The sequence below is a fragment of the Gekko japonicus genome, unplaced genomic scaffold (assembly GCF_001447785.1).
Source record: "Gekko japonicus isolate JY-2015 unplaced genomic scaffold, Gekko_japonicus_V1.1 scaffold1181, whole genome shotgun sequence".
Lineage (NCBI taxonomy): Eukaryota > Metazoa > Chordata > Lepidosauria > Squamata > Gekkonidae > Gekko > Gekko japonicus.
The window spans coordinates 173,953-186,961 of record NW_015161989.1 but is presented as its reverse complement, the minus strand read 5'-3'; the positions used below and the strand labels follow the sequence as shown (position 1 = coordinate 186,961).

The following is a 13,009-nucleotide window of genomic DNA, read 5'->3' as shown; positions in this document are numbered from 1 at the left end:
GCCGCTGTCATCCTCGCAGTGATGGAAACTTAAATACCTTTTTGAGCTTCTGCTTATTTGTATCTCATCTCTCTTCAGTGTTCATCCTACCCTTCCTTTAAGGAAATCAGGACTGCCTCTCCCTTATTTCATTGTATTATCACAACAGTCCTGTGAAGTAGATTACACCAGAAAGTGACTGGCCCAAGAAAGCTTTAAGGTGGAGCGGGGATTTGAACCAGGGTCTCCTCAGTTGGAATGGGACACTCTAACCACTATGCCAGGGTATTCAACCTTTTTGACCCTGCAGATGCCTTTGGGATTCAGAGACACAGGGTGGTGGGCGAGACCACAAAATGGCAGCCACTGAACAACAACCAAAGGAGGCAGAATCAGCCACAAGATGGCTGCTACAGCTTACCTTCAGTTACACAGTGAAGATGGTTCAAGAACTTACTTTTGATCCGCCCTGAGCCTGCTCACAGGGAGGGCGGAAAATAAATCGACATAAATAAATAAATGAGAAAGATCTGGAGACCAGCTCTGTGAGGAGAGGCTGAGGGACTCGGGGATGCTCAGTCTGGAGAAGAGGAGGTTGAGGGGGGACAGGGTTGCTCTCTTGAAGTCTTTGAAGGGCTGTCACTCATAGGAGGGCAGGGAGCTGTTCCTGTTGGCAGCAGAGGAGAGGACTCGCAAAAATGGGTTGAAATTAAGGGCGGGAAGGTACCGGCTGGATATTGGGGAAAACCTTTTGACAGTCAGAGTTGTGCGACAGTGGAATCAGCTGTCTAGGGAGGTGGTGAGCTCCCCCTCCCTGGCAGTCTATAAGCAGTGACTGGACAAACACTAGTCAGGGATGTTCTAGGCTGATCCTGCACTGAGCCAGGGGGCTGGACTAGATGGCCCATAGGGCCCCTCCCAACTCTGCGATTCTATGATTCTGTGATAAGATCTTTGTGCTGTGGTGGCAACCGCTGCCAACACAATGGTTTTCAAAATATGCACTGCCAATCAAATCTCCAGAGGCCAGTCAGAAACCTCGCTGTGCAAAAGCCCACCTGGCCCCACCCATTTTCTAAAGATACTTGGGGGGGCACCAGGAAAGGGGTCATCAGGCACCATGCCACCCCTGGGTACCACGTTGGGGACTCCTCTGTTACGCCATGCTGGTTTTTCAGAATGCAAATTCTATTTTCTGCTGTTAACATTCAGCTCCTTTGGTTTTTAAAAAAAAAATTAATTTCCTTTTTAAATTAAATCCCGAGATGATAATAAATAGAACAAATGTCAGTCAGTAATTTACTACGTCTTTGATGATCACAAGGACATCTCTCCGAAAGCATTTAATTTTCCACTAGGGCCACAGCATATGAACGCCGTTTCATATGATCATTACTTCGCCAACATTGATCTAAAATCTCTGGATATTCTCTCTCCCCCCCCCCCAAGATGAGTTGCAGCTTAGAATTGACCCTTCTGCTCTGTGGCACAGGAGGTGATACGGAGGGAGAGATGTCATAATGTTTCTCTATTCTCTGACAAGCCTTTGAGTAGCCCTGTCAGAAGTGATTTTGAATGGAAATGAAATAATCAGGAATGAAAGGTCCGCATGACAGGCGGACACGCACTTGAAGGAGCCTTGCTGGCAATAGGCGGGAGAATGCTAATGAGGTTCCTGCCACATTTTTAAAAAGGTTTTAATCAGGCCCCCTTCACACAGGTGAGCTCAAGGGTAGCTGCTGCTCCAGCATGCAGCCATGCTCACTGATGCACTTGAATGTGCAGGGCCTGCCACCCGGGTCTTGTGCAAGGGGCTTAGTGGTCAAGACCTGCTTGGTGTGCAGAAGGTCCCAGGTTCAATCCCCGGTATCTCCAGTTAAAAGGACCAGTGGCAGTAGGTGATATGAAAGAACTCCGCCCGAGACCTTGGAGAGCTTTAAAGAGGGGCCGTGGCTCAGTGGAAGAGCCTCTGCTTGGCACGCAGAAGGTCCCAGGCTCAATCCCCAGCATCTCCAGTTAAAAAAGGACCAGTGGCAGTAGGTGATGTGGAAGACCTCCGCCCGAGACCCTGGAGAGCTGTAAAGAGGGGCTGTGGCTCAGTGGAAGAGCCTCTGCTTGGCATGCAGAAGATCTCAGGTTCAATCCCCAGCATCTCCAGTTAAAATGACCAGGCAGTGGGTGATGGAAAAGACCTCTGCCTGAGACCCTGGAGAGCTATGGCCAACTGATGGACCAAGAGTCTGATTCAGTATAAGGCAGCCTCCATGTTTTCATGTATTACAGGGGAAGGGCTAGGTCAAGGTGGGTAGCCTTGTTAGTCTGTCTGTAGCAGTGGAAAAGAGCCAGAGTCCAGGAGCACCTTCAAGACTAACAAAACTTGTGGCAGGGTTGGGAGCTTTCGTGAGCCACTGCTCACTTCTCCAGGGAGGCGCTGTGGCTCAGTGGCAGAGCATCTGCTTGCCATGCAGAAGGTCCCAGGTTCGATCCCTGGCTTCTCCAGTCAAAAGGCACATGTAGTAGGTGCTGTGAGAGACCTCCCCAGGAGCACCGGAGGAGGAGGAAGAAGAAGAAGAGTTAGTTTTTATACCCCGCTCTTCACTACCCGAAGGAGTCTCAGAGCAGCTTACAATCACCTTCCCTTTCTCTTCCCACAACAGGCACCCTGTACTGGTGTGACCTTGTGTCAGTCCCAAGTTCTCTCAGAGCTGTTCTCTCATGAGCAGTCCTTGAAGGAGCTCTCTCAGCCCCGCTTACCTCACAGGGTGTCTGTTGTGGTGTCGGGGAGGGGAAGGAGATTGTAAATCGCTCTGAGACTCCGAGTGAAGGGCGGGGTATAAATCCAATCTCCTCCTCCTCTTCCTCCTTCTTGGTAGAGCTGAGAGAGTTGAGAACTGTGACTGACCCAAGGTCATCCAGTTGGCTTCATGTGGAGGAGTGGGGAATCAAACCCGGTTCTCCAGATTAGAGTCTGCCGCTCTTAACCACTACACCAAGCCGCTGCCAGTCTGAGTAGACAATATTGATGATGATGGACCAGTGGTCTGATTCAGTATAAGGCAGCTTCACGTGTCCAACATGTAGAGGGGTGGGGGGCTCGGTCTAGATTCTTTTATGCCAAAGCCCAAGGTGTCCCTTCTTGGAGCACTAGGTAAGTCACATGGGAAAGCCTGATATTTGCAGTCTACTTCAGGTCTCTTGAATCAGAACGTTAGAGAAGCCCTGTTGGATCAAACCAGGGTCTGCCAAGTCCCTCATCCTGTTTCCCACAGTTGCTAACCAAATGTCTCTGCCCATCTACGTCAAGTGAGGAACAAAGGCAACAGTTTCCACCAGCTGGCGCTCTCCATCCTCAACAACTGGCATTCCAAGGTACACTGCCTCCTTACAACGAAGTTTCACTTAACCAGAGTACATTAGAATGCCATGGGAGTACATCCAGTGAAGGATCTACACAATGCGTTTCTGCTTCCGCTTAGGGTCGTTCCTGCTTCTCTTCCTTGCTCTCATTTATTTTTAAACATCCACAAATTGCTTTTCAGCCGTAGGCGCTCTACAAGGTTTTCAACAAATCCCATTTTGAAAAAACACTTAAAACCGTCTCGACTAATCTCAAACGACAGCTAATAAATAGCAGGAGCAGGTTTAAATAATATAACTCAGACACGTACCTCTGTACAACTCCAGAAACAATCAAGTGTGAGCAGGAAAATCAGGCGCCACGGAAGTCCAGGTGAAATGCATAAGACTTCTCTTCTAAACCTCTGCAGTGCAGAAGCTCAGCAGAGCACCGAGGGATGGGTTTTTAATGTTGTAGGGCCATCACTGAAAAGGCCCTGTCCCGAAGAGCAGCTGAACATTTCTCCCTTTAAGGGTTAATCGCTGAAGTGTTTCTTGCTCAGGACATCAGTTGAGGTCCTGGGCTAGAATCATAGTTGGAAGGGACCTCCAGGGTCATCTCGTCTAACCCCTTGCACAATGCAGGACATTCACAAATACCTCCCCTGCCACCCCAGTGACCCCTGCTCTATGCCCAGAAGATGACCAAAAACCTCCAGGATCCCCGGACAAACTGGCTTGGAGAACAATTGCTTCCTGACCCCAAAATGGCGATCAGCATTTCCCTGGGCGTGTGAGAAAGGGCCATGAGAACTAAGCACTGATGATGCAACCCTTCCTGCCCTCCCTCTCAGGATCTGCCCAAGTTCACAGAATCTGCATTGCTGTCAGATGGCCATCCGGCCTCTCTTGGGAAACCTACTAAGCAGGAGAGCCCACCACCTCCCAAGGAAGCCTCTTCCACTGAGGAACCGCTCTGTCAGGAAGTTCTTCCTGATGTTTGGCCGAAAACACTTCTGATTTAATTTCAACCCGTTGGTTCTGGTCCAACAGCAGAAAATAATTCCACACCATCCTCTATATAATGGCCCTTCGAGTACTTGAAGATGGTTATCATATCACCTCTCAGTTGTCTCCTCTACAGGCTAAACTTACCGAGCTCCGTCAACCTTTCCTCATAGGACTTGGTCTCCAGACCCCTCACCCTCTTCGTTGCCCTCCTCTGGACATGTTCCAGCTTGTCTAGGAGACATGTTGTGCAATCTGCATGGTATGGAGCGCTCTTGTCATTCTGCAACAGTCTGGCCTGGTCTGTTTTCGAGGTGTGCTTAACACCCTGACACTCAAGGAAGGAGTGATACCATGGAAAATGGAGCCGGGTGGAGAATGTTCGAATCCCCACTCGGCCATGGAATTTCATTGGGTGACCTTGGGCCAGTCACACACTCTCAGCCTAACCTGACTCACAGGGTTGTTGTGAGGATAAAACTGAGGAAGGGAGAACAGTGTTGTAAATTGTGTTGTTAATTGGGATTAAAGTGGAGGATAAATATAATAAATAAATAAAGCAAATGGAGGTGGGATGAATGGATCAGTACCAAGAACTCGTGGGCACTCAATGAGATTGCTGAGCAGTTGGGTTAGAACAGATAAAAGGAAGTCCTTCTTCACCCCAAAAGTGATTAACAGATGGAATTCATTGCCACAGGAGGTGGTGGCAGCTACAAGCATGGGCGGCTTCAAGAGGGAATTGGATCAACATTTGGAGCAGAGGTCCATCAGTGGCTATTAGCCACAAGGAATCGATAGGAACTCTTGGTCTGGGGCAAGGGATGCTCTGTATTCTTGGTGCTTGAGGGGGGCAACAGTGGGAGGGCTTCTGGTGTCCTGGCCCCACTGCTGGACCTCCTGAGGCCACCTGGTATTTTTGGCCACTGTGTGACACAGAGTGCTAGACTGGATGGGCCACTGGCCTGACCCAACCATTGGCTTCTCTTATGTTCTTATGAGTTGTGAGTTGTGAGGACCTCATCTCGAGTCTCACATCAGCTGTAAACTCACTTGGTGACCCTGTGCAAGCTGCCCCTCTCAGCCTCACTCCCTAGCCACAATATTTATTTAATACCCTTGTGTGCCACATTGTTGCCCTAACCTAGTAGGCCAGGCTTGCCCGATCTTGTCAGATCACAGAAGCTAAGCAGGGCCAGCCCTGATTAGTAATTGGGTGGGAGATTGTCAAGGAAGTCCAGGGTTGCTAAGCAGAGGCAGGCAATGGCAAACCACCCCTGAACGTCTCTTGCCTTGAAAACCCCATGAGGGGGTCACCATAAGTTGGCTGTGACTTGACGGCCCTTTCCACCACTTTACCATATCCTTTCCACCCCCAGTTATCGTTTCCCTTTAGTGGTTTCCAAATAAAAGTAAACAGAATGATACTATACTATAATATAAAACACTAAAAGCTACACGGTGGTGGGAAGTGCCGTCAAGTCACAACTGACTTACGAGGACCTCATAAGCTTTTCAAGGCAAGACATTTCAGAGGTGGTTTTGCCATTGTCTGCCTCCATGTTCTGGCCCTGGTATTCCTTGGAAGTCACCTTTCCAAATAGTAGTCAGAGCCGACCCTACTTAGCTTCCAAGATCGGGCTAGCCTGGGTACGATCCAGGTCAGATAAAAAGCTGGATAACCCCCATTAAACATGCAAAATATCAGCATTGTAAGAATGCAGAAAAAGGCATCAGCATAAAATTAAATTTAGAACTAGCTACAAGTTTCAGTAAATCCATTGGCAGAGTGGAAATCCATAATTTGAAATGCCTGAGAAGAGCAAGTTTTGGCCTAATACACCAGAAAAAGTTCTACCACCAGGCAAAATGCTAAAGGACAGAACCCGCTCTTCTTCTTATATTGACATTTCGACCTATCTTATAAGGCCGTGGTAAGGATTTTACTGGGTTGATGGCTGGGTGGGGGAGGATGATGATGATGAGATTGGATTTATACCCCACCATTCACTACCCGAAGGACTCAAAGTGGCTTACAGTCTCCTTTCCCTTCCCCTCCCCACACCCTGTGAGGTAGGTGGGGCTGAGAGAGCTCTTTTGAGAACTGCCCTTGAGAGAACAGCTCTGAGACAACTTGTAACTGACCCAAGGTCACACCAGCAGCTGCATATGAAGGCGTGGGGAATCAAACCCTGTTCTCCCAGGTTAGAGTCTGCGCTTCTAACCACTACGCCAAACTGGCTCTCCATTTCACCTTGAGAGTGCCGCATGAATTGTCCATGTTATTAAAGCCTTGGTTGTTGAATGAGTTTGGTGCCTGTGAGCTTGGTTTGAACTGGAGTCTCTGAAGGGGCAAATTTTGGGGTTTCAGTGTTGAGAAAGTGCCCTTTCAGCTGTGGCTGAAAGGATCATTTTGGAGAGGAACATCTGACAGGTGAAACTGGACTGAATGTGAGAAGCACAAGGTGGAGTTGAAACAGAGTTTGGAAAGATGCCAGGTGCTTCTTTTCTACTTCTCATGAATATGTTTCACTGTGTAGTCTTGTATAAGCCAACCAGGTACTTGATGGGCGCCAGGAATCTGCAGCCGGTCAGACAATATCGACATCGACAAATGGTGTCCTGTAAGCAGCAGTTTGGAATGCAGGCAGTAAATCCGTTATTGACATGTAGCATGACAGACAGAAAAGTCAATAGTGGTAAAAAGTATTTCATAATAGACAAAAAGCTGATTAATTTGTTGGAGTGCACAGAAAGTTGTCTGCTTTCCTACATGGGCAAAAGTCGATTTCCATGTTTGCGCTCTCGGGATCCTCAGAAACCTTGCGCGTTTCTTTCTTTTTTCTCACTAGGAATTTGTCATTCCTTTTTTCGTCCTTGAATGCTGCAGGACAGACCTGTGGCCAACCCTGGGCCATTTGTCTTTAAATGACCACATCCCATGGCTCGGAAGGGGGACTCAGCATTCCTTTGTGACTTGACAAAAGGACTGCAACTCTTGGATCCCTCCTTTTTTGATGCTCTCCAGAATGGGTACAGTGAATGTAAGCATGTGTTGGGCCTTTTGCTGTGGTGAGTGCAAGATGGGGATAATTTTTACCCTATCTTCTGTTCGTCCCAGGGGCGGGGGAAACACGGGGAAACTCCACTGCTGCAGTTCACAAATGCTTAAGAGACCAGAGATGCAAATGAGCCCTGTGCATCTGAGATTGACGTGAGATCATGAGGGTCTGGGGGAGAGGTATCAAACATGTGGCCCGGGGGCCAGATCAGGCCCCCGGAGGGCTTCCATCAGGCCCGCAGTGGAACTGGCCATCTCCTGCTTTCAGTTCTGCTGCTGCTGCATCATAGCTTGCTTTGCCAGACTCTCTCAATCGCTCAGCCATTTTATGTTTTAACCTGTGTCCTAGACTCAGAACTCTGAGCATGAAATTTCTGTCGTGAATGTCAATAAATCAAAAGTAGGTTTGCAGCTTACAGAGCTAATGTTTTAAGCATGTTTTTATTTTAAGTAGGAAAAAAAACCTTCATGTTTGTGTCCTTTATAAAGTTTATATCTCCACTACCTAGCATTACATTTTATGACACACATGGCGCGGCCCAACAAGGTCTCATTTATGTCAGATCCGGCCCACATAACAAATGAGTTTGACACCCCTGGTCTGGGGAGTGCACCGCATAGCACATGAGTTCTGCAAGCATATCCTTTGCTTTCCAGTTTCCAGGCTGTAGACTGTGTATTTGGGGCTCTTCTGTATGTCCCCTGCACAGACAGATCTTCAAGTGCATAGAGGAAGATAAGAGGGGACTGTGTGACCTCAGTTATAATTCGTCCCCTTCCCCCGCACGAGCACAGAGACATGTTCAATCTGCACACTTTTTAATATCTGTGCAGGGCTTATATTGATGGCACATTAAGGCTGATCCTCTTCGCTCCTTTCCTGACAGCGAATTAAACGATCGTTCCGTCTTGTCTTTATTCACCATCTTCTATTAGCTGCTAATGGTACATTGTGGAAATTGTGATTCAATACATTACTTCTCATGTTTGCCGCTAATCGGTATGTCTAATAAATAAATAGCTGTGATCCTTCCGCACCAGACGTTCCAGAGCCGTAAAGTAAATTATTCAACTTCATCTGATAACTGCTGTCTCGGCCCGCCTCCCAGAACAAAGTGTGATACTACCAAGCCGGGTATCTTTTCCGGATGCTAGCACCACAACGTATTTCTCTATTGTAGTTTGTATGAGGACATTCGGGCAGCCTGTTTAGAAGATATTCTTAAGAATGATGCCAAGCAATCCGATGACAGAATGTTGTATCGTTTACTGGCTTCACAAAACGTAGTGGTTATTGAAGCGGTTGCTAAGTTTTGTAACTGCCGTATAATGAGGAAGATGCGTGTTAAACCCATGAACTGAATGGCGATTGTGTATGAGTCTGATCTGTGCCAATAAAGGTTTTGAACTGAACTGAAACTCTGGTACCTAGCTGTGGCAGACCTATTCATCTCAATGAAAAATACGAACTTCCTAAGGATAGCGTCCTGTGGATCACCACCATCTTTCCCCCAGCTGCCTTTTCTTTAGAAAAAGTGTTCACACCAACCCCAGATTTCCTGCCTGACAGTGAAATTAAGCCTTGCACAAAACGCAAGGCTACCAATGAAAATGGCAGCGAGTGTCACATCCCTTTGCTCCCCCCATCGTATGACATCTAGTACAATGTTCACTGTGTTCTGATGTCATTATATTAATTGTTTGGTGACTGCTGGAAGGCTTGGGGAAACATCCAGTGGAATGATGTCTTGACATTACTGAGGGGGATGTAGGAACTCAACACAGGGCTTCCATTTTGCTGGCATCTCTGTGTTTCTGGTATTGCTGCCTCAAGGCAGCTGTCCCCACCTTGAGTTTATTTTGAAGCTCTAGTCCTATGGTCCCCAACCTTTTGAGCCTTACGGCACTTTTGTAATTCTGACACAGTGTGGTGGGCGCAGCCACAAAATGGCTGCCTCAGGAAGCGGAACCAGCCACAAAATGGCTGCCACAGCTGACCTTCTGTCACACAGTGGAGATCCTTGTGCTGTGGTGGGAGCTGCTGTCAAAGCAATGTTGTTAAGAATCTGCACAGCCCATCAAATCTCCAACGGCCAATCAGAAGGCTTACTGGGCAAAAGGCCTACCTGGCCCCACCCACTTTCTAAAAACACTTGGCAGGCACCAGAAAAGGTGTTGGCAGACGTTATGGTATCCACTGGCACCAAGTTCCAGACCCCTGCTCTAGTCCATCAGTGCATGAGGTAGGCATCGTGAAGCTCTAAATGTGTGGTAGCAAACACCATATTGCTTCTTAAAATGCTGATGACAAAACCCTATTCAGCTACACCATGTGGTGTGTATGGTTTGTGTGGGTTGACGTCTTGGCGCGGAAAACAGTCTGCTACATCAGCTGTCGTTCTCGATTAGCAGTTCCTCTTCAGCTGGACCGGGAACAAATACCGATCAGTAATAATATGAGGCTGCATTCCTTAAGGTTAAACGTCTGACAAGCCGATGAGATTTAATGGGCTGCGACACTCTTTGAGCTGTCACTCTGACATGACTTGCGGTGTCCTAACAAGACGCTCATGGATGGTAGTCTGACCCCGCATTACAATACATTAAGCCATCTTCCTCTCCCGCCTATGTGGAAAGCTGGTCATCTTCCTAAATTTGAATTCCTTGAGTGATGCCAAGCTATTACTTGTGTGAAAGTAGTTGCAGGAAGGCCCCAAAGAGCGTCTGCTTCGAGCTTTTTCAGGCCATATCTGTCTTTCTTTTATCCCACTCTGCAGGGGTCATTTCGTAGAAAAAGAGGTGCAGGAGCTCAATAGCATAACTTATTTGCATATGCCACACCCCCTGACATCACCGGAAGTGTGTCAGAGGGCAACACCCACTGCTCAGGCTCTACTGGACTGTTTTGGATCGCTAGCTATTGGGGGGGGGACGCGCAGATCTGCCCTCACAGAGGAGGGAGAGCTTGTACCTGAAGGCGGGCCGGGGGGGCTCTGTAACTTACCTGGCTGCTTCTTGCTCCTCGTGGCCCAACATAGGGCTGCTGGGAGCAGGGGGTGGGGCTTGTTGAATGTGCCCACCCCCTGGGCTCCTTGTTGCCGGAGCTCTGCTCCTGTGCGCACCGGCAGGAAATGACCCCTGCCACTCTGACAGAAGAAAATCTAGTCCAGTTTCCAGGGCAGAATTTAGGACCCATCATACCAGACTCATGCCACTCCCCATATATTGTGGACTCCAAGATGTCTATTGTCCTTTTTTTTCATGAAGGGAGGGGAGAAGAAAGAATAAAGTGCCAATAGACAGGGCTGGATCTAATGGGTTTAAGTCAGATTTTGGTGGTGGGACGTGCCATCAAGTCGCAGCTGATTTATGGTGACCCCATAAGGTTTTCAAGGCAAGAGGTGGCCAGAGATGGTCTGCCATTCCCTGCCTCTGCAGAGCAACCCTGGACTTCCTGGTTGGTCTCCCATCCAAGTACTAACCGGGACTGACCCTGCTTAGCTTTCAAGATCTGATGAGATCGGGCTAGCCTGGGCCATCCAGATCAGGGAAGTCAGTTTTTAGCTGAATATTAGGAGAACCTTCCTAACAGTATGAGCCGTTCAACCATTCACCCATTGTCTTAGGGGAGTGAGGCGGGTCATCCCACTAAGAAAGCCTCGCGGTGGATTTCCCGCATTGAGCTGAGGGTTGGACTCGATGCTAGAACTCTGTGGATGGGCTCCCGTTATTTCAGAGAAGAATTCTGCATTGTCTGTAGTAATCTGTTTTCATTGTCATAATGTAGTCTAATAATTAGTGTTTATATGGCCTTGTTTCTTTCTGTTCATTGTTTTTGTGTGCTTATTGTGTCATTGAGTCACATTCGAGATGTGATAGTGGATCATTCGGGAGCGCTGGTGCTTCATCTTGCCGGCTTCTAGGTTTTTATTTAGAGTAGTCTCTCAAGAAAAAGACTTGGAGTAGAGAGGGGGATCCCCCCCCTCTTTTCTCTGAAGCAGAAGAACCCTTGTGAGCACATGGAGCTGCCTTATACTGACTCGGACCATCAGTCCATCAAGGTCAGTCTTGTCTACTAAGACTGGCAGAAGCTCTCCAGGGTCTCAGACAGGGGTCTTTCTTATGAGCTCCTACCTGGTCCCAGGGGTCATTTCGTAGAAAAAGAGATGCAGGAGCTCATTAGCGTAACTCATTCGCGTAACTGATTTGCATATGCCACACCCTCTGACATTACCAGAAGTGTGTCAGAAGCCAACACCCACCGCTCAGGCTCCACTGGACTGTTTTGGATTCCTAGCTATTGGGGTGTGGGGGGGAAATGTGCAGATCTGTCCTCACGGAGGAGGGAGAGCTTGTACCTGAATAAAGCTTGGTCTTAAAGGTACCACTGGACTGTTTTGGATTGCTAGCTATGGGGGGGGGGGACACGCAGATCTGTCCTCGCAGAGGGAGAGCTTGTACTTGAATAAAACTTGGGTCTTAAAGGTGCCACTGGACTGTTTTGGACCAGGGGGGGTCTCTGCAACTTACCTGGCTGCTTCTTGCTCTGACTGAGGGCTGCTGGGAGCAGGGGGTGGGGCTTGTTGAATGTGCCCGCCCCTGGGCTCTTTACTGCCGGAGCTCCGCTCCTGTGCGCTCCTGCCTGGTCCTTCCCATTAGGGATGCCAGGGATTAAACTTGGGACCTTCTGCACACCAAACAAATGCTCTACCTCTCAGCCACAGCCTTCCCTTTTGGGCCAGTTTTAGAGAATCACATGGCTCATGGGCTGGCATGGGCTGGAAAAGGGGCATCCGAAAAGAGAAAGGAAGGCATTCAGCTTAGCTGTTGGCCTCTGAGATTTCCTGGGCATCTCCCATTGTCTCTGCTAGGCCTTGTTTTCTGGGGTCCTGTTAACAACATAAGAGAAGCCATGTTGGATCAGGCCTCCCACTGTTGCCCCCCAAGCATCAAGAACACAGAGCATCACTGCCCCAGACAGAATGTTCCATCTATAAAGGTAAAAGTTTCCCTTGCTCGAAAGCCGGTTGAATCCGACTCTAGGGTGCAGTGCTCATCTCTGTTTCCAAGCCGAAGAGCCAGCACTGTCCAAAGACATTTCCGTGCTCATGTGGCCCACATGACTAGACGGCAAGGCGCACCTTGCAGCTAATAGCCAGTGAAGAACAAGACTTATGTTCCATTTCTTTATCCAATCCCATCTTGAAGCTGTCTGTGCTTGGAGGAGCTACCACTTCCTGCAGCAGTGAATTCCACGTGTTAATTACTCTTTGGGTGAAGAAGTACTTCCTGTTTCCACTCAGTCATTGTCCCTGCTTTGGTGCCATTTTGAAGTGTGGCAGCAAGCCTAGCTTCTGCCCCTGGGAATCAGAAGCGCCCCCCACCCCCGGTGTAAGGAGCTTCCAAAACTGGGTGGCAACTTCACAGCAACCGAGACGTGCCAGAAAGCCATTTTGTTGTTGTGTCTCTTGCTTCTTGCTGGCCGTATGGGAAACCAAAGCAATCGTTATTAGATTTAGGCGGAATGAGCTGCAGATGTTCAGAAACTGTATTTTCGTTTTGGCAAGCGCTTACATAACGGAGCGGAGAAAAAAGCGAAGGGGGAAAAAAAAAGGAAAGTTGAAA

At 48.4% G+C, this 13,009-nt stretch overlaps 1 non-coding gene across 1 annotated transcript; it reads left to right on the top strand.

The window, feature by feature from the left end:
* Positions 1–2,406: 2,406 nt before the first annotated feature.
* On the top strand, positions 2,407–2,478 carry TRNAG-GCC. The gene has a single exon. It is a non-coding gene; the product is annotated as a tRNA-Gly (tRNA).
* The last annotated feature ends 10,531 nt before the right edge of the window (positions 2,479–13,009 follow it).